This window comes from Meleagris gallopavo, chromosome 1 (assembly GCF_905368555.1).
Source record: "Meleagris gallopavo chromosome 1, MGAL_WU_HG_1.1, whole genome shotgun sequence".
Classification (NCBI taxonomy): domain Eukaryota; kingdom Metazoa; phylum Chordata; class Aves; order Galliformes; family Phasianidae; genus Meleagris; species Meleagris gallopavo.
In genome coordinates this window covers 174,255,031-174,279,606 of record NC_139404.1, presented here as the reverse complement: position 1 = coordinate 174,279,606, position 24,576 = coordinate 174,255,031, and the positions used below count along the sequence as shown (strand labels likewise).

At 38.9% G+C, this 24,576-nt stretch overlaps 1 protein-coding gene across 6 annotated transcripts in view; it reads left to right on the top strand.

The window, feature by feature from the left end:
* The window catches only part of WASF3 (WASP family member 3), a 64,958-nt gene that overhangs the window by 9,210 nt on the left and 31,172 nt on the right, over nt 1–24,576 (top strand). For 5 of the 6 annotated variants that reach the window (XM_085216129.1, XM_085216133.1, XM_085216132.1 and 2 more), the window contains exon 2: nt 10,500–10,592. The exons of the other annotated variant lie outside the window; for it this stretch is intronic. The gene's annotated coding sequence lies outside the window, so the exon portion shown is untranslated. The remainder of the gene's footprint in view (nt 1–10,499; nt 10,593–24,576) is intronic. 6 annotated transcript variants of the gene reach the window in all.

Here is a 24,576-nt window from a genome sequence, read left to right as displayed (position 1 = left end):
ATAGTGTTGAGCAAAGCTGATGTTTTCCTATCAGGGCAGCAAGCAGCTCTAGAGACTCTTGTGCCACAAGACAAGGTCTGGGAGCTTGTTTTATTTAGAGCTTTTAAACGGCCTTTGGAAACACTTTGAGAAGCTTTTCTGCATATCATTACATGTGAATGAAGAAATGAAGAGTTTGAACTTCTGAATCTGAACTTCTGAGCTACAGAATGGGAGCTCTAGTGAAAATTTGTCTGTCTTGTTTTTTTTTTTTTGTAGCAGTTACAGCTTGCTGCTGAGCTTCCTAGCAAATGCTGAAATCCTCCGGAACTTCTATCAGAATAGGTTTATTGCAGAATTATTTCCTGGGAAAGTACTGTTTTTCTTCTAAAGGCTGACTGCTGCTCTGAATACTTAAACAGATGTAAACATGGAGGAGATAACACATCACTTCACATAAAGCCTGCATTTGATTATTCAACTTCTGTATTTCTGGATTTCAAGATGCTTGCATGTATTACTGTTTTTTTGCACATGGCTTGAATATTGGAATTCCTTCTAGCCTCCATGCGCCAACTTAAAGCTGGAATGGGAATGCAGTTAACCCTAAAATAGATTTTAAGCAGGTTGTCTTGGTACGGTAGTACAGGTGGCTTACTGTTCGTTCTGGGTTATCTGTGTAGTAGAAGGGCATTTACCAGGCTAAGCTGGACACACAGACCTGCAGGTATACAGAAAGCATCATGCTTTGTGCACTGTTCTTTCTACAGGAAGAAGCAGGCAGAAGAGTTTCTTTCAGCATTCAGCACCTTCCTTTATTTTCTCCATGCAGGAGATGTCTCCTTTGGCTCAGCCAAAAGGCACTCCATTCTGCAGACCTTAGCTGTCTTGCTTATCTCCACTGAAGCAATTGCTTTGCATTTATAGCAAGTAAAGAGTTGGAGACTTGAAACATTGCCTTAATATTGTGGCTTTCTGAAATGCACAGAAGTAAGTCTTTAAGAAGTATTTAGTGTCTCTACTGCTTTCTCTGTCTCTTAATCTGAAATGACTTCAGCTGCAGTGAAATAACAGTCTTTGAAGGGCAAGTTCTGGTGGTTTGGTTTGTCCTGCCCATGGCAGCAGCAGCTGAAAACCCCCAGTTTAATCTTTTCTTCTCTGTCCTATATTTTAAGATGAATCTGCAAACGCTTTTTGTTGTGTGCCACTTCCTCATTTGGATTTTCTGTTCCCCTTCCTCATGCTGCAGATTCTCTCCTAAGCATTTCTTCTGATTTCTTCTGATTTCTTCTTTTACTTCCCTCTCAGTCATTCTTTTATAACCTAGTATTCCCCTTAAGAAAGAACTGCTTTGTGGTAAACTTCTGCTTCGTGCCATTTCTGGTTTAAAAAAAAAACCCCACAACCCACAGATGCTTTTCATATTTTTAAGGAGTGAAATGCTATGAAATTAAAAACAACAACAACGACAACAAAACCAACAATGAAACAGCAACACAACAAACCCTTCCCTTCCCTGCTACAGTCATCCCAAAAGAAAATGGGAGAAAGTAGATGTAAGACTTCAAATGCATTGCCAAATGTAAACCCTTCTTTCTTCTTCTGAGCCAACTGCCTACTATCAGATATCTTTAAACCACAGAATGTTGTTTTTGGCAGGGACATCAGAAAGAGTATTCTCTCTTCTAAACAGTTGTTGTTTGGAAAACAAGCATATGTCTGGCATCATCATGGATCTTTAAATGAGGAAAAAGTGATTTTATTTCCAAAACGTAGTAAAACAGTGTTTTCAGTGAAATCAAATGTTAAATGGTTTTTGGAAGCTTAAATGTAATGGTGTGTCATTACAGTTGATTGTTGAGGTTGAAACTACAAGGGCAGCTAGCCCTTGAACTGCTAAGTGTTAATCATACCCTGGCAAGGTTTTTGCTCAGCCCAGTTACTGGGCTCCAGAGGAGCACACAGCCAAAAACAAGGCATCTTTTTGGAACTTTTCAAAGCTGAAATTAAATGTTGAGGCTCAGATATAAATTGACAGCTTATTTATTTGTAAGTGACTATAAAGTTAACCTATAGCTACAAATGTGCAATTTGAGCATCTCTCTTCTTACTTGTCTTTAGTTAGAGCTATTGCTGCAATAGAAAATACACTGAAGTAAGCTTTGTGTACCTAAAGGACTACAGCCTACAGGGTGAAAAGCTTTGATTTTTGGTAAAAGATAACTTTATGCTGTGCTACAGGTGAATAAATGCAATGTATAGCAGTTCCAGATACCCAAAGAGGTTAGTTTAGGCTCATTAAGTTAGAGGGAGAAGGTAAGAATGGAGAAAAATGATTTGTTTGGCACTGAGTTGGGGACATTAGGAAGATTTAACTGTGAAGGCTGGAAATATGGGTGTTGAACATGGAGGAGGAAAACCAGGCAGCGTAATTGATGCTTATTTTAAGCTTTGAGATGTTCAAACTCCCTTATTTTAAAACTAAAATATATGTGGAAAGCCTTGAAACTAAAACTTGATTGAAATACAGACCCTGAAGGACCAGTATTCCTTTGTTACAAGCGTGTTTTTGAGTCGTCTAAATCAACTTAAAACAAAACATGAATATTACTGCAGGAAAGACAAGATTTGTAGAAGTATTATAATCTATTATGGATTAATTTGCATGATATTACTAGTATTTCATAAAAAAATCCTGCTTTTTTGCTTGTGTCTTCAGGTGTACAATATAGTTTTGATTTTCTGTGTTCTAAGCATGCAGGACTTGCTGATTTAAATGCAGTTCTTAAAGAGTGTTGAAAGAAGAAAAGAATTCGCTTGATCAAAGTGGGGAAAATTGCTTGTTATGGTTTTTCTGGAGGCATGAAACAAGTTTTGGTGAGTTTTTGAATAGAAGAAAGTGTGACGTGTTGAACAGCTGGTCCTTAAGGATGAAGGGGAGGGGAAAGCAGAGGCCCTGCAACTGTATTCACCTCTGACCAAAAAAAAAAAAACACAACCAAACACCCCAAACCAACAGAGAGTGTTAGTTAACCATATTGTATAAGATTGAGATGTATAACAATTTTATCCAAGAATGGTTACTGATACTGTAAAGGTTTAGAAGAAAGTGAAGACTGCTTCCTTATTAATGGATAGTGTCTGCCAAAGAAATTATTTGTAGTCAAAGGGAGACTTCATGTATCAATCATCTGGTCTAGTAATAGTTTTCACCCACTCTTTACTTTTAGCTTTTGTTGCTAATACATGAATAAACAGCTCCAGAGCTGTTTGTGCTTAAGGTTGATATTATTGCTTCCAGCCGTTAAATCAATGTTCTCATCTCAGAAGGAGGTGGCAAAGTTATGAAGGGGCGTGAAATCTGAAAATGTCTTTTGTGTAGTCTTGCATACTTTTGTTTGAAGTCTAGCTAATCCCTTTTATTTTGCTTTCTGTTTTTTTCAGGAGTGCATCTTGTGTGAGATTCCCAGTGGTAGATCACTGCTAGTGGGTGGTGGGCTCTTTATTCTACTTGTTTTTCTGCTTAGGGAAGGATGTATATTTCTGTAGCAGCAACGTTATATCTGGAAGGTTGTACTGATCCAAGTTGTAAAGTCTTAAACCTCAATCTTTAGTGAACCACATCAGGGCAAGGATCGTTGTATGCATGCTGGTTATTGTTATTCTGACTCTTTACTGGGAAGATTCCCTCCCTCCATGACTGTTTATTTGGTTCTAGTTGTTTTTGTTTTAAAGAACTTGAACATGAAGCTGTTGGCTGTCTAACAATAACTTGTCTACTTTGAAGTTGCAAGATAACCTTTTAAAGTAGTAGTTTTGGTCCAGATCTCCTAAGTATTTACATGTTAATCTGATAATACACCACTCTTAAAAAAGAAGCCTTTCTGGAGGGCAAGGCATCGCTGCTCTGTTGTTCTTGATAAACTGTAGCCTATGGGATTGGGTGATACTTTAAAGTGGTTCTTCATAGAAGAGCTTTTAAGAAGAAGATTCTGTACCTTCTCAGCCTGCTTCAATTCACTGTGCTTGATGCAGAATTTCCAGGAATTTTGTAATTTATGATAATGTGTGTGGTCAGCTCAGGTCATTGTGGTGCTTGTACCATCACAGCAAATTTTAGTCACAAACTTGACCTATGTAGAGCTACATGAGTATTTCAGTCACTTACAGTGGGAGAACAAAGATTTGATCAAGTACTGAATTCTCAGTCTTTGTTTGCTGGCTTTCCTATAGCCATCACACACACGCTTGTGTTTTTGAGCAAACACGTCATGCACTTAACACCAGCAGTTCTCAAACTTTTAACAGAACCTCCCTTTTCTGTAACAGCTTGTTTCTGTGCTGCTCCTCTGCCAACCCCAAGCAGCTGTGAGGCAAGAAGGGGAAGCTCTGTGTCACAGCTGTACTGCTCAGTCTCTGTCCTTTGGGATGTGGAGCTAGAGCCCAAAGCACTGTATGTTCCTGTGTGGTGATGGGAAGACTTGGATCTGAACCTGTGCCAGATTCCTTACTGTCCTTTCCCTTCTCCTTCCTGTTCTTCAATAGAATGGTCAGTAATAACAAATTCCACTCTCAAGCATAAGCCACACCATTATTTTGGACCTTCCTCAGCAGGCATGGCGTTATGTTAGGCACGTGGCCTGCTTTCTTTCCTTTCTGCTTAGTAGTAGAGAGTACTATTTAAAGTTTGCTCTTTGAATGAAGAAATTGATATAGATTTATTGATGGCTTCTGCCTTTCAGCAAACAGTTATCACTTCTTCAAGACTTCTAAGATTTTTTTTTTTTTTTTCCCCAGAGTTAAGATCATCTTATTTTGCATCTTACTTAAATTTCACTTGCAATTAAACCTAACAAGGGAAGTCAAGGGCAAGAAAGACTCTTTTCAGCAGTGTGTAAGACAGGACAAGGGAAAACAGCCAGAAGCTGGAGCATAGGAAGTTCTGCACAAATGTGCGCAAGAACTTCTTTACAGGGAAGGTGACGGAGCACTGGAACAGGCTGCCCAGGGGGGTAGTGGTGTCTCCTTCTCTGGAGATATTCAAGTCCTGCCTGGACACCTTCTTGTGTGACTTGGTGTAGGGAACCTGCTTTGGTGGGGGGATTGGTCTCGATGATCTCTGGAGGTCCCTTCCAACCCCTACAATTCTGTGATTCTGTGAATGCCAGGCCTTGGAGATAAGAAAGAATCTGGGGAAAGGAAAACTTCCCTTTGGTCAAGGAGAATCTAGTTGGAGTAGCCAACTTGGATTCACCAGGAAGAACTTATGCTTGACCAATGTGGTAGCCTTCTGTGGTGTTGTGGTTGGCTGGGTAGATGAGGAGAGAGCAGCACGTGCTGAGTAGCCTGTCTTCAGTAGGGCTTTTGAGGCTGTCCCCCATAATATCTGCATGGGTAAGCTTAGAGTATGTGGGACAGATGAATGATCAGCGAGGTGGATTGTGAACTGGTTGACCTGAGATAATCAAAATCTGTCTGGATGTTCTCCTGTGTAACCCTTTTCTGTATAACCTACTGTAGGAAACTTGCTTTAGCTGAGGAGTTGGAGTAGGTGATTTCCAGAGGTCCCTTTCAACCCTTACAATTCTGTAATTCTCTTTAACTTGTGGGAACAACATACATTATTTGTCACTTTCAGACTCTTCAGTAGAGGAGTGCAGTGGGGTCATTGAAAATGTAGTTGGAATGGATATTTTTATGGTTGTTGGAAGATTGAAGAGGGATCTTAGACAAGAGACAGACTGAGAAACCTGTAGTCACATTAATATGAATCGGTAAGGGAGATCTGGAATATACATATAAAATATTATACTACTAAGAAATACAGCTGTGTTTTTGGTATATTAGACTTGATTATCGTATCTTGATTTTTTTTCACTGTATCAAAATTTCTTTGTGGAAATTGCTTTTGTAAGATACTGCTTTTGAGGGCAGCTGGTTGCTACTCCAAAATAGAAATGTGTCCTAATAGAAAACACTGACCATGGTGGTTGTTTGTTGGCTTTTTATAGAAAGTATGCCAATCTTTATTTAGTATGGACTTCAGTGATAAATGTGTGTATAAAGTTTGTGTAGATACCTATTTCAACCACTAACTGTTTTTTTTTTTTTTTTCTGCATTTACATCCTAACATTTTAAAAGGAGTTATGAGAACTATATCAGAAGTCAAGTAAAGCATAGTGATTACTACTGTGGTATATTTTGACGGTTAAGTTTTAGATCAAGACAGTGGATTACTGTGCTGAAAGATATAAAGTTTTAAGTACATAATCTTACTGCTGTCTCCTTCCTTTTTGCTGTTCTTCGTAGCTGTGATGCTATGAAGGGAAATATCAGATTTGTTTTACTTTTTTTCTTTAGGCTTTCTGAAGCCTTCTAAACTTCATTTATCAATCTTAGTTGTTAAGTGTTTCTTTTTAGGGATACATATGTGTATGTGTTGTTTTTTTGACTTTATATTTTTTCAGTAGTGCCGTGTTCTTGCGTGCAGGTCATGCTTCTCTTATTCTTATACTTTCCTCTAATGTTATAAAGTAGTCAGCTATAAACCACATAACCTTCTACTACTTATAGAGTAATCTGAACTGAACAATTTCTTAATTCTTGTTGGGGCAATGGGCAGCTCCTTTATTTGTTTCCAGTGCTGCTTGTTGGTTATGTGAATGTTGTTTGTATTGCTCATGTCACCATATCCACTGCTGAAACATTTAACTTGAAGGCTTGTATCTGTCTTGCCTCGAGCTGTGGGTGAGCATCTTCAGTGATCCAATGGGTTTTCTTTCTGGCTGGGGTACTTAAACATGTGTAGCACCTGTTCTGTATTTCTCAGTGATTGGAGAATCTTTACTGTTTAGATCTAAGATGACAAAGTGAAAGAATTATACCTGCATTGTGTTTGATATTGGTATATTAAGAGACTTAGAAAGGCAGTCTAGCATGACATTATCTTTGGATTTGGCATCGTTTGCAGTGAAGAATCAGTGCTGGCCTGGGCAAGCCTTTAACTACTGAGGTGCCAAAGAGGTGAGATTTGAGGGCTGGTCAATGCTAACATGCTTCTTACCTGCCAGAATGCCTGGCAGACCAGTGCTGTTACTGTCTGGCTCATGGTCTTAGCTGACTGTCTTTTCTAGATGGTGAAATCTCAGAAAGACAAGTATTTAATAAGAGATAAATTCCAGCTTCTGGTTGACACACATCTTCCGTCTAATATCATCAAGCAGTAAATATTTTTACCATAATCCAATGAGTGACAATGAACAAGAGAAGTACTGGATACAGGTTGAATATTTTTGCTTTGTTGTATGCTTCAAAGCAAAACTACAGATCATAAACTCACTTGGAAGGAATTGATGGCAGTGGATGCACTAGATGCTGCAACAAAGTCTGACCGTCAAAGCTATTCTCAGGAAGGTAGGGAGCTATCCTTAAAGAGCTCAGGAGAGGACAAATCGCCCTACGCACTCCAAGGACAGCACATATCCTAAGTCTGCATCTCTAGATGTTTTTGGAGGCTTGGAGTTTGGACAGCAGCAACTGAATCTTAAGTTAAAACCACCTGGAAAACATGAGCTGCTGTGTCTTCCTTTGTGCTGCAGCTGTTGTGTCTGAGTTGAAGACTGAGATCTGGCTCAGACCCAGTCTAAAGAGAAGGGACTTTGTAGTTATCTTTATCAATCTCATCAAAGCTGCTGAGGATGGGCCACTATAAGCCCGCTGCTTGGTTCTGAGTAATTGTTTTCATTGCTCTGTTGTAGAATAGCATCCCATGCCATGTAGAAGTATTTCATTCCAACCTCTTTTTGATGCGTGATTCTGCTCTTCCAATACCCCAGTAGCTCTTCGAAGTTTCCAGATTACTTCTCTAGAGCTTCAGTGCAAGATTTTAGTTGCATGCTTTTGAGTACAGGAAATTATAAAGGCAAATCAGTACTGAAAATTTTAAACACTTCCTTTACTATGTATGTAATAACAGCTGCTGTTTTAACGTGAACTACAGTAGTAAGCTTTGGATGTCCACGTATGAAACCACGTTTTAAAAACCCTTCCCCCTATCCTACAAAGCAGACTTCACCGTAAAATCCTTTTTTCACCATTTTGATGATGACCTACTGCTCGAATACTTTTAATCCTCAATCTGTATAAAAGTTATGTTTTGCATTAAATCCTTTTCCTCTATGGATTTCTGAGGTAATCCTCTGCATGCCATATAGCTTGTTCTTTAAATTGCTTGCATACTAAGAGTTCTGTTTAGAAAGTTTTAAAACACTGATTTTAAACACAATTCAGCTGTGTATATATTTATATCAAGAACTCGGTTTTATATGTTTTCTGTCTCTAAAGTTGTATCCTATTGAAACTGTTGAGTACTTCTGTAATTTCATCAGTCACTGTAAGTCAAATGTGCTTGGCAGAGGAGTCACTGATGTGCTAGATAATTTTTTTTCTTTAAATGACTTCTGTTGGGATTTCTTTCCTCTTGGAGATCTTATGGAAAAGAGAATCCATTCAAAAGGAAGTGTGTATATTTGGTTGTGCAAGGAGATGGAGATTTGGGCTGTTAAGGATGTATTGAAATGTATTTTCCTTTATCTCATACTGCGTGCATCTGCAATATATTTTTCATCATAGTTACCTGTCTTAAATATAAAACACATAAGGAGAAATTATGGACTTTCTCATTGTGTTCCATTCCTGTGTTCTCTGTTGGTTTTTGTTGAATATTTTTGTTAAAAATAAATCAGAAAAATGTCAGTTGAAGAGAAGACACAAAACGTCTTGGTGTTGGCCACGTCCTGGTGTTGGCCACGTCCTGGTGTTGGCCACGTCCTGGTGTTGGCCACGTCTGGTGTTGGCCACGTCTTGGTGTTGGCCACGTCTTGGTGTTGGCCACGTCTTGGTGTTTTTGTTTAATATAAGGTATAAGGATTTATACTGTCTGCTGGAATAAATGCCAAGTACTTGATATCATTTGATCATGAAAAATGTGCAAGATTCTCATCCTCACCATCCATACGGTAATTCTTGGCATTCTTCCCTTCACTGTAGGCTGTACACGTTGCTGACCTGAGCAGAGAGTTCATTCATCAGGGGGTGGATTCAGTGATTCTATTTATATAGTGCAGCCCTACAGACTGTTGCATCAAGGAAACTGATGGAAACAATGGTCTGCAGTAAGTAGCTAGTGTGAGGAGGCTACTAGAGATTCCTAAGGTACTTTTCCTGCAAAGATTAATGTGATGTAAATATATCCTCAGCCATGCTAACAGCATGGTACTAGAGGGTTTAAGTTCTTTGTAAAGTTCCAGTCACCTTGTACTAAGCTAATGCTCTGAAGACATATGTTTTGTAGGATTTTCTCAGTCTAGATCTAAAGCAGATCTGCTATTTCTCAAGCCATGAGTATAACTGAATAAATAATTGTAACTTGTGTGCTCATGAAATCACTGGGGTGATTTTTCAGTTTCCATTTGCGGGAGAGGTTGCCAGGTTTCTTTGTTTTCTGTCACTCAATCAAGTGCAGGAGTTGCTAGAAAGGAAGGTAAGCTCCCTGTGAATGACTGCAAAAACTTCTCAATATGGGTGTAGAGTAACGGGCATGGTGCTGATGAGCTGATGGTTGGACTAGGTGATCTTAGTGGTCTTTTCCAACATTTATGATTCTGTTATTCAGATCAAATCACTGATGTTAACAGGGTACTTTGTGATATAATTTTAGTCACACATGCAACTCGCATTTGGAAGGCACCTCTTCCTCACGTAGTGCACAAATCCTTGTGGTAAGATGGGAAGACCTCTGAATGTGAATGAACTTATACATATGTGCATTTTATTATATGTATCTTCAGAACAGTTCCTTCTGAATGCATATGAACACTTCAGTGAGGATCAAGGTCTTGGTCAACTAGCAGGAGGAACATTGTTTGCAATAGGTGTCCACTGCAGCACTGCTTATTGGAATTGAGAGGGAGGGCAGCATGCTGTTAAAGCTATGATACTTTGAGGGAGGATAAAGGAAATTTGGGGGGAGTGGTGAACTATTCTCTTGGAGCTAAAATCTGTAATGCTTTTGTGGAGACAATACTTTATTATTGCATGAGCTGCTCATTACACTTTTAGTTGGTTTGTTTTAGCAAATATGTATCTAAGTAATATTTAATCTACTGTGAAGTATCTCAATGGGACTCAAACTTGTGTTTCATTATGCTTTACTATAATCCATTATCTTCCATTTTCCCACCCCCATCTTTAAGTGGGTCAATCTTACTTTCTCTCTAGGTACTTCTTGTTAAAAACAGGGGCCTTAATTATGAAATAGCCAAGCATTTTTCTGATCTTTAAAAATATAATTAAGCTCTACCATGATATTAGTGTTTAGCTCAATACTGTCTCTAGAAACTCATACATGTTTTTAGTATTTTAATTGATCAATGAGCCTGGTTTTTAATATATATATTTAATTTGCCATTCTGATATTGAGAAGTCAAAATTACTGATGATTTTGTCTTTCTGATTGCAGATAAAGCCACCTGAGAGTGCTAGCAAGTTATAGAACAACCATTTTCTCAAACAAGTAAACAGAAAGGATATTCTCTACTCCCTTTTTTAAATGGTGAGTTGGTCAATGGAGCTCTTATTGAACACACTTTGCCATGTATGACTTTATTATTTAAAACTGTGGTAAACTTCTTAAACTGAAGACCAATGCTGAAGTTTGGAAACTGTCCAGAAGGTTTTGAATTTTGATTGGGAATCAGGCTTGTTTTCTTTCATGAAGATGTTGAAGATGGGCTGCATTAGGCACTGAAACAAATGGCAAAACACACTGATAGGCCAGGAGGCTGTTATTTAGATAGTAATCTTGTTGTGTAGGAAGCAGAAATAAATTTATTGTATTTGTGGATGCTCAGGCAATACTGGATTTTAAATTTGCATCCATTAATTATTTTTACCCTCTATAATCTGTACTTTGCTGATGTGCTGTCTTAGAGATTTAAACCAAATCTGCTGAAGTTATATGTTTGACTGCTTGCCTCAAAAAGTGCAATGGATAATAAAAGGTTTATATTTATTGATATTAAACTAACATCCCATGGAAAAGCCCTCTTTTCCTCAGTCTGTCTTGGTTGGGATGCTCACATACACCCCACACTTCTGGATGCAGAACATGTTTTCTGTTTGTGGGAAAGCAAGAAAAAGCTGTGTAGCATCTGCTTGACCGTGATGGAAGATATGGGCTGTGCAGGTTGAAGCTAGAAAGGACTTCTCCCAAGCTTTAGGAAGTTTTGTTAGTGTAAGTCAAGATGTGCTGATTTTAAAAGACTGCAGCTTTTCTACATCTGTAATGGGAAGCAGAGAAACCTAAAACCTGGAGGGCATGTTTAGTGTTCTTCCTTTTGAGAAGATGATGTGGTTGAAAGTAGTGTTTAGCTGTTTGTGGGAGAGACCCCTTGTTTCCAAAGTCTGTGAAATAAGCCTGTTTTGCATGTACGGTAAGGTGTTTTTAAGTTGAGTCATTCTTATCCTCTCTTGGATGATCAATGTGCCTTGTCTCTTCTTGCTTCTCTAGGTTTCCTAGTGTGTTTTGCTAATACAAACAGCCCAATAGTTGTGAAGTTGCTCAAAATAAAATACAACTGTTAAATATTTGTGAAAGGTACAGATTCCTTAAAGTGCCAGCTTTTTGCTGGCTGAGTTGTTCAAAATTCTCCTGCTGTTCTCCAGAAGCCTATTTCTTTCTGCCCAGTAAACTAATGAAAAACACTGACTCAGTCAGCAAAAAGCTGAAGTTTGTTAATTATATAGCAGTGTTAGGAGAGAGAAGCAGGACGGTGTTTCTCAATTGAGTGCCTGTGGAGGTGGGGGAAATGTTCTAGGAAAGAGGAGAGAGTGTCCTGAAATCTTTGCATTACAAGTGAGTAAAGTCAAGTTGATGTGGATCTATTTTTTTAGTAGAGCTGACTTAAAAATCAAAGAAATGTGATCACAGATTCTGATCTTAATTGAGAGATGCATGCATTGTTCATGAGCTTCTGATGTTTTCTGATCTTGATTTTAAAGGAGACTTAGTATTTGGGCTTAACTCTTGCATGTGTTGGCTTTGGATTCTATGCAGCGTGCATTTTTCTCATTGGGACTTCACAGAATCGCAGAATCCTTAGAGTTGGAAGAGACCTCTGAAGGCCATCTAGTCCAACTCTCCTGCAGTGAACAGGGACATCACAGCTAGATCAGGTTGCCCAGGCCGTATCCAGCCTTACCTGGAAAGTCTCCAGGGATGGAGCATCAACCACATCTCTGGGCAACCTGTTCCAGTGCCTCACCACCGACACTGTAGAACATTTTTTTCCTTACATCTGAGCTTGAAACTGTTTCTTGTTCTGTCACCACGGGCTCTGCTAAAGAGTCTGTCTCCTTTTCTGTAGCTTTCCTTTGGATACTTTCTGATGTTTGGAGTTGAAGTACTTTATTTTTGAATTGTAGCATGGCAAAATTTTTTTTGATGGATTTGATGGTCATATGCAAGGTGAATTTGATAAAAGTGGCATCTGTGCAGTGAGAGACCTAGTATGCCCATCCTGTTCAGAGTACTGGTTTGAACAGATTCTTCTTAATGACAGTCTATATGAGCAGTTCAATACCATGTCTATACTACAAATGGTTGCAGTTTCTGGATTCTTCTTTGAACTCTTTTTGCGATAGGCATTACAGTAACTCCCCTTCAGAATTATACAGCTAGTATGTGGGAATCTGCTCAAAGATGAGGTTTAAATCTCAGTTGTCTGTGCACAGATTTAACTGAATCAGTTTCTAAATTTAAACTGATGTGGTTAAATTGCTTCTTGAACTGTGTGTCGATTAGTCTCTGATGGCTTGATTTTTCCATACATGCAGCTTGTCTCTGTAGATTACACTGACTATTTAAAGCGTAGTTGAAAGCAATGTAAGAATTGATTAGTTACGTAATTTGGTGTGTGAAAGGACAGTGTAATCTTCAGGAGACTGTATTGCTCTCTACAGCCTGAAAGGAGGTTCTGATGAGATGGGGTTTGGCTTCTCCTCTCAGGTAACTGTGGTAGGACAAGCGGGAATAGTCTCAAGTCATGCCAGGGGAGATTCAGGTTGGGTATTAGGAAGAATTTCTTCTCAGGAGGAGCGGTGAGGCACTGGAGTGGGCTGCCCAGAGAAGCAGCAGACTCATCATCCCTGGAGGTGTTTAAGGAAAGGGTGGATGTAGTACCTGAGGACATGGTTTAGGTGAGCAATATTGGTGATAGGTGAATGGTTGGGCTAGATGATCTTAGGTTTTTTTTCAACCTTTATGATTCTTAGGTGACTCGAATGATACTTCTTGAGAATTGGCATCCAGTGCCTTTGTGCCTAATGCTAACTTGTTAATCTACAGAACTTCTAGTCTCTAATGCCGTTGTACAAATTTTGCTTAGTTTGTTGTGATTCTCAAACAGCTTTAGGCCAGGTGCTGACAACCGTGATGCTGCCTGCCTTCTGGAGCCTCAAAACAGAGCTGGTGAGAGCAGCTCTCATGCGCAATGGCCAGCTGCTTGCAGCCATGGTCAAAAAGCCCTGTCCTTTTGGATTGTGAGGTCTCATCAGCTCAGTGGGATTTAAACTAATAATCGCGTTTCCCAAGATAGTGTTTTACTTACAAGGATAACAGCAACGCCAGTGCTGGGATGGAGGCATGCTTCTTAGCTTGTTGAGGCTGTGAAGCTGAGAACGTGGTGTTTGAAGGGAAGGAGGAGGACCTGAGCCTACTGTCTGAAAGGGGGCCCTGGCTTCTGACTTTCCTCATAGAACTGTTCACGTTTCCTTTTTAAAACAGTGATATGTTCAGATGGAAGTGCAGAAATAGCCCTGAAAAATGGAAATTCTGTTTAGAGGTTTGCAACACAGACATGATGGTTTTAGATGAGAGAACACTTTGGGGGAAGTGAGCACTGATGCATGATGCAGTTGGGAGCTGATGATAATTGTCTCTGACTCGGCATGCAAAACAAAAGATGATGATTACTGTGTTACGTCATCTCTGCAAAACTTTTTGTTTTTGAAAGGCGTGCATTTCACTTAAGGGAAAACTCTCAGCACCTTCATTACAAATCTTCTGTGACAGGCTATATGTAGAGACCAAAGGCATAAGGAGAGCCTTTGAGTATTCTTTGCATCCCCTGGATCTTTCTGTCTAGGTCAGCTGAGAAAAGGGGGGGATGAGAGGCAGCAGGCGCAGACCAGAACACAGGAAGTTCCCACTGAACGCGATGAAAAGCTTCTTTACTTTGAGGGCAACAAAGCACTTGAACCAAGTACCCTGAGAGGTTGTGGAGTCTCCTTTCACCTTTCAGAGTACATTTATTGAAACAAGCATAAAAATCTTCATGCCTTTTAAATTAATTTGGTCTTAAGCATTTATAGGTATATGCCGTTTTGTTGTTGTTTTTTTTCTTTTTCTTGCAGATAAACAATTTAAACCAACATATACCACACTAACATTCAACAAAAGCATCTTTTATGCAAATGATGCAGATGTGAATTAGTTACATGGCTAACAAGGGAAATATCATTCATAGTGTATGCAGGAGAAACGTCATGTAACACAGACCTTACAACGTGTCAGATGCTTCTGTGAGTCTCGGGAATAAATACATGAGAAATGCCTGTTTTCTTCTGTTCAGTAAGATTTTGTTGGTCTGGGAACAGAAATCTCTTACTGGGCCTCCGAAGTGATTTTGGGAGATGGGACAACAGAGGGTGACAGAAAATTGCAACAACTCTGAGCCGTTTATAATAATTTTATATTCCTAGCGACAAGAATGACAAGATTTAAATCTTCCTCCAATGACAGTATTGATGCTGGTTCTTGCGAAAGCTGTTATTAATCACCCAGGCCAATGTATCTTTCTGGTCTAGTTTTGACATTAAGTAATCACTTCTGTTTAGCTCGCTATTCACCTGTACAACTAGATGTAGCTGGTCTTTGCAAGGTCTCTGTTCTGTTTCTATATGAGAGGTTAACTTGTATCACTAGCTGTCTTTCTGTCTGTCTGTCTGTCTTTTTTTTCTTAGTACCGAAGCAGATTGAGTGCTCTCACTATCACTTACGTAGTCTCTGCTATAAGGGCAGTAATTCCATAAACTGCTTTGGCTTCTTTCCTTTGGATTATGTTTCTGTTTGCTTACGTCTGATTCCAGCCTGCAAGCAGCTCAGCCAGGAGCAGCAGTTACAATAGCAGAGGGGTTGAAAGAGGGAATGGGGAAAATAATCCGTTTAATTAAATCAAGGAGTAGTTGGTTCGCAGCTGCCATAAAAAGCACAACTTTAAGTGGAGTGGGTCCTAAGGCAATAGCTGGGTTTTGCTTCTGAGGAAACATAACTCACCTTGTGGTTGAAGCATTTATTGCTCAGTATTGGTGTGATCTACGTCCAATTTCCAGTCCTTCTACAGTCCCTGAGAGCCTGTAAGCATAATCAAATAGCTTTGTCTTCCTCAACTATATAGCTGAGATGCTGCTTGCTTTTCTCAACTTTGGAGAGTAAATACAATGTCTAAGTGTACAGATACTGTAATAACACAGGTACTATGGAACCTTGCTGTATCAGGCTTTCTAGTGCTCTTTTGGGGTGATAACCTTGCCAAACTTAGGCAGTCCTTTTCTTTAGTGTTTTTTCATTGGCCTTTGGTTTGCTGCCAGCAGGACGGCTGCCAGCTGGTGGGTAGATGAGGTCCTTCCCCAGTTATTTGGTGGCTGAGTGTGTTGGAGGGAAAGAGGTAGATAAAGCCATGAATTTTTGCATAAAGTATCTTTATTCCCTTCTTTCCTGTGAAACCTTCATTCACTAAAACCGGGGTGAGACATAATTCAGAGCTACTATGTGGCAGGTTTTCAGCCTTGGAATGACAGTGTTTTTTTTTTTTCCCCAAGTGTTTTCCCTTCCCTATTCACCTTGTCCCCAAAAAGGCAAAATAAATTTAGTTCTTTTTTGACCTTTACATTATGAATAGGCTTTTAGCCTATAGCAACATGCTGTCATTTTGGTTTGGATCCTCTTGAAGATCTGAGGACTCCCTGTGTACAATAACACAAGTAGAATTCAGTTCAGGTCTTTGATCATAATGAGAGAACATTGGGACAGCATCTCCTTCTCTACTCTCCTGCTGTCTCCTAAGTGATTGTAGAGTCCTGGGGGGAAAAAAGCCTGGCCTCTAAAATCTTAAGTATTAGTAATTCTAGCACCACAATCAGGCATATTTTGACAATGCAGATCCCCCCAGCTGTGGGATGTATGAATAATTTTCTTTTTTGAGTAATATAAAACTGTAAGATGCTCTCTAGGAGCATATGTAGTAGTGATCAGAATCTAATGGGTTGTGATACTTGGAGAGCTTGTTTGGAACAAATATCCCACTTCTCTTCCCAAAAAATGGGGATAATGCAGACACAGGATCATCAGCACCCCCTAGTCAACTCCTGTTGTACCACACAACTTGCTAATGTCATCTCTAGCCATAGTTTCCTATGGCATATTTCCTAATTCCTTTTGAAGTCTTTGAACATCCCTGGAGGTCTACAAGCAGAAAACCACTAGTGGGTGGTGCCGTTCTTCCTTACAAACTGCATTTATTTAGTTCAGGTCTGCTTTTACTCTGCTATTGTGCTATTCTATAATATTACACACTATAATAGTGCAGTATTATACTACTCTATTTTCCTTCCAACTCTTCAACACTTGATATTGACTAAAAGCAGGACTGGAGATAGATGGAGTCAGCACGGTGCTCCCAAATGCTCAATATTAGGTTCTGAAATTTAGTACTCTTAAAAAACAGTACTAACATTTTCAAAACTGATACGTATGTAAATTTATATATCCGTATAATAATATGTATAAATACATACAGCATATCTATATAAAAAGGAAAGAAAGTAGATTCTACCTGTGTAGTTAAAATAGGTTCCATGAAACATGTTTACGTGCACTAATTTGAAATACTGGAAGAAAGCAGACTTTAAAAACAATTTAGGATTATCAATGGAAAAATCTGTATCCCCAGTAATCTTAGCTAAGATTTGATTACTGTAACTGGAAAAAGTTGCTGAAGCCTCTTCTAAGTGATTGATTATATATAGTGAGAATGTTCTTTTTCCTTGAAGCTGGTTTCTGGAGCACTCCTGCCCTGCCAGCTCCATGGAGATCTGTTGATGCAATGCCAGATTTCATGGAACGCAGCTTTTCAGCCTTCCAGAAAGAGGATTTTTAGAGAGGGCTGACTGCTGTATTTAGTCTGAGACTCATGACGGTTTAATAGTAGCTTATTTATCTCACAATGGGAGTTACTGTAAGCGTAGTGAGGAAATCTCTTAAGTGCTGGAAATAAGGCTTTGTATTATTGCATGTTACATTTAGTAATGCTTGATGTTCATTTTAGGCTTCATTTAAAAACAAAACAAAACCAAACAAGGATTATGGTTTGAATTATTAGGAAGCTAATACAGGGAAGAACTTTGACGTATGAGTTTGGGATGCTGGTAGAAGGGAGAATATGTTACAAAAGAGCCAGCATGGGAAAATGTTTTGTGTTTGGGGAGATCTTTGTATATTATGTGCTTCATGCATTAATGAGATAACAGATTATCACATGTATTTACGTTTTTGTTTTGTTTTGTACTATACTGCAGTTTTGTTGGTTTTTTTTTTCCATATTATTCTGTTCTTGGTGAAAGATATTAGTTGGTATCTGTCCAGGTAACTTAAGTTTTTGAAAAATGTCTTCAGCAGTGATGAGGTAGGAAAGGAATATGGTCCATTTTTATTTTTTTCTATCGACCCTGTTATTTGATTATAATACAACTGTAGGTGTATATGGAGCTTCTGTGCCTTTAATAGCTGAATGTTCTGCTGTGCTATCTGTAACTATTACTATTTTATGTTATGATCTGGAAAATTATGAATTATTAACGTCTTGTTTCAACGATGACTGATTTTTGTGGTAATTTGAAGGTAGCAATGTGGAAGGCAGAGAGGAGGAAGGTTACTTGATAGGGAGGAATTGCATAATTAGTGCTCAAGTTTATGAACACTGGTAGATAACTTGTAGGAAAGCTATGAAAAGTATTCCTGCTCTGGGAAACCTCTAATCAGAACTCAGCCCTCTTTAGGCAAAACAGCCACATAGAGCTACAGAATCATAGAATGGCTGGGTTGGAAGGGACCTTTAAGATCATCTAGTTCTGACCCCTCTGCTATAGGCAGGGATACCTCCCTCTAGACCAGGCTGCTCACAGCCCCATCCATCCTGGCCTTGAATGCTTCCAGAGAGAGAACATCCACAGCCTCACTGGGCAGCCTGTTCCAGTAAAGAATTTCTTCATGATATCTAGTCTAAATCTATCCTCTTCCAGTTTATACCTGGCTGCATTAGTTCTGGCATTTAGTAAGACTGTATGTAGGTTGTGCTGAGTGTGGTTGTTTTTGTATGGTTGTTTTTTTCCACTGTTGTGATGCCCTTCTATCACTTGTAGCATCTTGGGTTATGTACCAGTCCTCGATTGCACTACACTCTGTGGTATGCTCTGGTCCATCTTGTGGTGACTGGCATGCTTCGTGAGAACAGATGGCACGCCTGGCTCAGGATTAAAATAGTTGGGAATTCTTATGTTGCTTTCCTTAGACTCAGCTGTTAATAATAGAATCTAAATACAATATTTTGTTGCATTTTTCCTTAGAATGAGCCCAAACAAATGTGTTTTCCCCGCATAGCCTTAGCTGTTCTTTCTTTATTTCTGATACATAGGGAAAGTAAAATACTGATTGCTTCACAAGCAGAAGGATTGGGAAAATCTGGAGTTTAGAGCTGAAATCATACAACCATGGGATGACTTGGGTTGGAAAGGACCTTAAAGGTCGTTGAGCTTCAACCCCCTGCCGTGGGCAGAGTAGCCAAGCACTAGACCTGTCTGCCCAACACCCCATCCAGCCTGACCTTGAGTACCTGCAGGGATGGGACATCCACTGCTTCTCTGGGCAAGTTGTGCCTGTGCCTCACTGCCAACTGAGTAAAGAATGTTTTCCTTGGTAGGAGTGGATGGGAAGCTCTGCCTTGGGGAATTGTAGCTTAAATTTCATGATCTCTTTGTGTACTGGAGACATATACTGGGAAACTTATGCTCAAAGACCTTGGTTGTTCAGGTGGACATTGAAGTTACCTGCATGACATTTCAGGCATTGTGATATATGCTATGGTGGTCTGGTCAAACATTGCTACAGCTGCTTTCCAGCAGAAAAATCTGTCCTGCCTAGTGAGAACTGGGATTCCAGGAGGCACATCAGGAGCTAAGGCAGACAAAGACTGATGCTGAACTGTCAGGATAGAAAGTGTTTTTTCTCTTGCAGTTTGACCTGTGTAATTGCTCTCATCTATCATCCAAGAGTTCCATGTGCATAACAGCTGTGTATATGTGTGTATATATATCAAACATATGTACGTGCACTGTATATATGTATGCATGCATGATTTTTTAAATGAAAAACAACTATGAGAACTTAACACATCCCCCTGACCTTTTAGATTAACTGCTGAGGGGAAAAAGTTGAAGAACAGCATATTTTTTTCTGAAAAATGCTGTTCTGAAAGTATTCTCTTGGTAATAATTATTAGACCTGTAAGGGAGGTAAGGAACACAATGTATTGCCATATGAATGGGCATTACTGGGCATGAAGTGGATCCTTCATCCATTTCTGTACTTTCCCCTGCAATTTAAGGTTAATTGGAATCCTGAGAAGCAAATTACTGAATTTGCTTCTGGTTTAGCTTAAGGTGATTTGAGGATTTGAACTGTATGTTCTTCACCACATGCTGGATCCTGGAGGTCTTAACATTCAGCCTTCATCACGTGGGCTGTGACCCAGACAGGTATTTCGAGCACTTTAAATCCAGCAAGGCTCTGTTAAATGGCATCAGGCTAATCCAACAAGGCCTAGCTGCCTTCTACGTTTTCTTCAGATAATCAAGGAATTAGCTTCTGATAACACTTGCTGTTTGTGAAGGAGGAAGGCTGGTGCAAGTGTGTTCTAAATGGACTCCAAGAACTGTTTGTGCATTATTGTAGTTTAAATGCATGAGGAAAAACACATTTTTAGTGCAAATTTTTAATATTTTTTACAGAATTTGTTCCAGTGTCAAATTGTCTGAAGTAGCATAACATACCATACAATCATAGTGCTGCTGGTGTTCATATATGATCAAATGATTGCATTTCTGTAATCTACATCATACAATCATAGAATGGCCTGGGTTGAAAATGGACCACAATGATCATCTAGTTTCAACCCCCCTGCTATGTGCAGGGTTGCCAACCACTAGATGAAAGGTAACTTTCCATAATTCAAACTGCAGTGAGAATATGTATTAGGGTGCTTGCTTTGACTGGTTTGGGTGCCTAATACTCATTCATCCAGGAGGCCTTACTGGAAGAATCCCAGTTACTGTTGTCTCTTGATAGTTGAAAGTAACAGCTGCTCTGCACCCTCAGTTTCGCAAAAGGGAGTTGGTGTTTATAATGCTTTTTGAACTGCAGTCCTATCGGATCCTGCAGTGGGCAGATGCTGAACAAGGCAAACTTCCTCTAGATGAGTAGGAAACATCTTAGTATGCTTGACTTAGCTAAATAACAGTATTTGTTGACTAGCAGTTTTCTTGTCAGTCTTTGATTTTATTGCCCCATTGTCCTAAGAGAAACAGAATGTGCTAGAAAAATGTAGTGGTACTGGATAGGTGGGTATCATTCATATTTTAAGTGTACTGTGAAGTATTTGAACTGTGACTTGCTTTAGGGCTAGGAATGCTTCTGCTGAGTGGTGTAAGAATGACCCGAGAATGACACACAGGCATTTTTCTAGCTAGCTGGGCTACTGACTTTGGTTAAAGAGAGTGTGAACTGTGTGGCTCTCTCTCTGTAATTAACTCCATAGTCAAACTTGATGAGATCCATGGAGATGACATCTGGAAAGAATTTTGACCTGGTATTGGAGGACTGTGCCGTACTGAATTAGCTTGATTTTATAACTAGCTCTCTGCTGCTCTGTGATTTTACTCCTTTTGACCTCATACAGCTTATACTCCTCATTAAATGTTATCATTTAGGTCACAAAGGTGGAAACAAAATGAGATTTGACAAGATGCTGTTTTTCTGATCAGTGTTGTTGTCAGTTCTTGCACGTTTTCATTTGTGTAACCATTGGTTATTCAAAGTAGAAAGAGCTGAATTAATTTAGCAGCCCTATGGTTTGCAGGTGCAGAGATGGTGCAGAGGCAGGACAGGGGATTATCAATCTTAAGTCGTCTTCCTGTGCTGTAGGACAAAGCACTGCTTCCGCTTTCTTAACGCAGTGCTGAGTTCCTTCTTCTGGCTGAGTGCTTCTTTTCAAGCAGTGGTATTTTTAAAGCATAAATGTTACTTGAGAGGTAGACTGAGGTACAATAAAGTAGCTTTGTATTTATTTCTTTCACCTCTGCTTGAAAAAAAAGAGCTGCCACGCTTTTTGTATATGCCCAAGGAAAATATTTTCGAGTTGCTGTGCAGAACTATTGAGATAGAACTTAAACTCCGACAAATGCATACTGTGTATCTTTTCAGTTAAGTCAAACAGAAATAAAACTAGAAATAAAGGAAAACAAATGGTGACTCAATTCAGTTCTGTTTGTTTGAATAGGAAAAGAGACGATAATAAATTCTTGGAGCATGATACAGATTTCAGGAAAGGTCATATGAAAGAAAAATGTTTTCAGTGCAGCATAAGTACTTATTGGAACAAGTCTATTCTTAAGATAGCAAAAAACAATCAAATGCTCTTGCATGACTTGAAAAGCCATTTTTTCTCCTGTGTACACTTGTAACATTTAGAATGCATTTGGTGCTAACGTGCTATTAGTTTGGAACAGGAAAATTAATGGTGGCAGTAAGTTTTTCTGTTGTTTTTTAACGTATGAAGGCAGCTGAACAGATGTTCAGAATGGTATGGAATATTCCTTCTTCCCCATCCCACCATTCCTCTCAAATAGAGCCATCTGGAGGGGCTTGTGCAGAACGAGCAGCCGTCGTGCTAATAGCAAGATTAATGTCTCAGCATCTTTTGTTGATACTTTAAACTGGGCACTGTTTGTTCAAGGGGAAAGCAAGAATGTGAGTTGTCGTCATTGTGTGTGTGGTTAATTATCCACGTGCATATGGAGAGAAGATGAGTAATTGTGCTTTTACTGAACAATAAAATAAATTTATGGTGGCCATTCCAGACTTGGACCCATACAGATGCAGTTCAACTTTTTTTCCATGACAGTGATGCGACTGACCACTTTTTGCCCTTAAGCACAGTGTGAGGTAACACCATCCTCTTGCATCAGATTTAAATTTACCTGTTTGGGTTCAGCAAAAGCTTCTGTGTTTTCTTAGAGTGTTCCAGTCCATGCTTTTATTTTTTTTAGCCCAGTGTTGTTGGTGGTGTGTTTTTGTTTTGTTTTTCCTAGCAACAAGTATAGCTGGAAGATGCCTCCCAGTTTAATTAACTTGATTTCTTGAGTACCATTACTTCTTCTGGGAGAGAGAGATCAGTGTTTTGATGTAACAAACAAGGTTTTGGTTAGGAAAAGAACAGCTGATGAGAGGCTCTAGTCAAGTGTGAAGGTGTCCTTGTTCATCTGTTTTCCGATACAGGATGAGTACAAAGGAGTGGATGGAACTGATGCTGGCAGGGTGAGTGAATTCACGACAGCAAGCTATTGTATTGTGCAATCTGTGAATGTCTATTGAATTTCAGATATGCAGTTTTTTTTTCCTAAATAGTTATCCTACTAGGATTGACACAATTTAATCTTCCGTGTTAAGATTAATGAATGAGAATCATATTTCAAAACTTAAAAAATAGTTGCAGTGGACTGCCTTGTTTTTCTTTCATCACTTTGTGTTCTGTTTTGTGAAAAGAATTTTGAAGAATAGGAACCCAATATTATGTTCAAGAAAGCAACTTGTCTTGGGGTGTTTAAAGCCTGGAACTCCTCCTGCCCTAGCGTAGTAAGCTGTTATAAGCGAGAATGTGAATCGTAAGGAGGAGACAGACAAAAATTATTTCAGGTGGCTTTTGGGGAAATATGAGCATAGAGAAAGGAGGAAAGATTAAAACTAGCTCAGAAATTTTTTATAATTGATTAATTTGGCTGATAAGAACTTAGTACAGGAAAAAAAAAAAGGTACTCTAATATCCTAATCGAATCAGAAAAGAGCTGTAGTGGAATTCTACAGAAAGGAAGATAAAAATGCAGTAACCTCAGTTATGCTAATGATTGTATGCTTTTTAATTTATAGAGAGCACGAAATATCTTTCTTTCTTTAACAATTGTTAGGCTACTTAAAGGATCGTACGCAGCTCGTACTTACTATGGAGTAGAAGATGAAACTTTATCACAATCTCTATCAAAATGACACAGTTTTTATCTCTCTGGAAACTGCTGGGGGAGAGCACTGTGATGGAGAGAAGTTGGTGTTGGGATTGTAGTTTTGGAATGTTTTCTTTCCATTCAGAAGGAAGAATTTAAAGTAGTAACATCTCTCAGTCTTGTTCTTTGTGCCACGCTTCCTAAATAGTGTACTGTAGAGCTGTGTTAAAGAAACATAATCGTTTGGGTGCTAATTTCACCAGCACTACTAGGTTGGTGTGTCTAGAAGATCAGAAGTGGTGGTCTGATGCTGTGAAGACAAGAATTTTTTGCTCCAGCCTCGGATGCCAATGCCTTTTTCACGTAGATTTGGTAGTCAGAAGAAAGATTTCTGGAAATGATGATGGTAGACAGTTGCTTGTATAATAAATTTCACCTATTCTTTTTGAGGTAGGTATTTTCTAGGCATTTTGCTTTATGTGTAATGTCTTGCTAAAAGATCTAGTTTACTAAGGATAAGAGAATTTTTTCTTGCTCTTTAGTTACCTTGAGGAGGAAAATTCTATTAGATGTTCTGTGTACTTGTGACAAATGCCTGTCCTTGTCTGAACAAACAGTATCAAAACCAAGAATTGCATTAAGAAAAAAATAAAGAAAACATGAAAGAACCGTGCATTTATTAATAAGAAAATAATATACTTGGTCTCTTAAATAAAAGTATAGAAATAAAGCACTTAAAGCACTTACAACTTACAATCATGGTGTTTAGTCAAAATACTTCATTTTGATACTTTGAGACAATAATTGCATGCTTGATGGATCTTCTAGTTATTCACAGTTCTTTTAAAAACTTGGCAATTGCAGGTAATTTTATTCTGGGGCATTTAAACAATGGTATACAGTAATGGATGGCCATGCATTTTATGTACTTTTGCAGCATACAAAATGCTGATTAAAAGCTTGGTTGGAATTAACTTAGTTTAAAAAAAAAAAAAAAAAAAACACATTGTTTTGTTTTTTTGTTAGAATGGATAGATTAATGACATCCAGATTGTGGACTTAAAATAGTGATTTTCACATTATCTGCTAGTTCTCATTTTCTTGTCATTACAGACAGAGAAGTAAATGAAATTCACAAGTGAGTAGGAAAA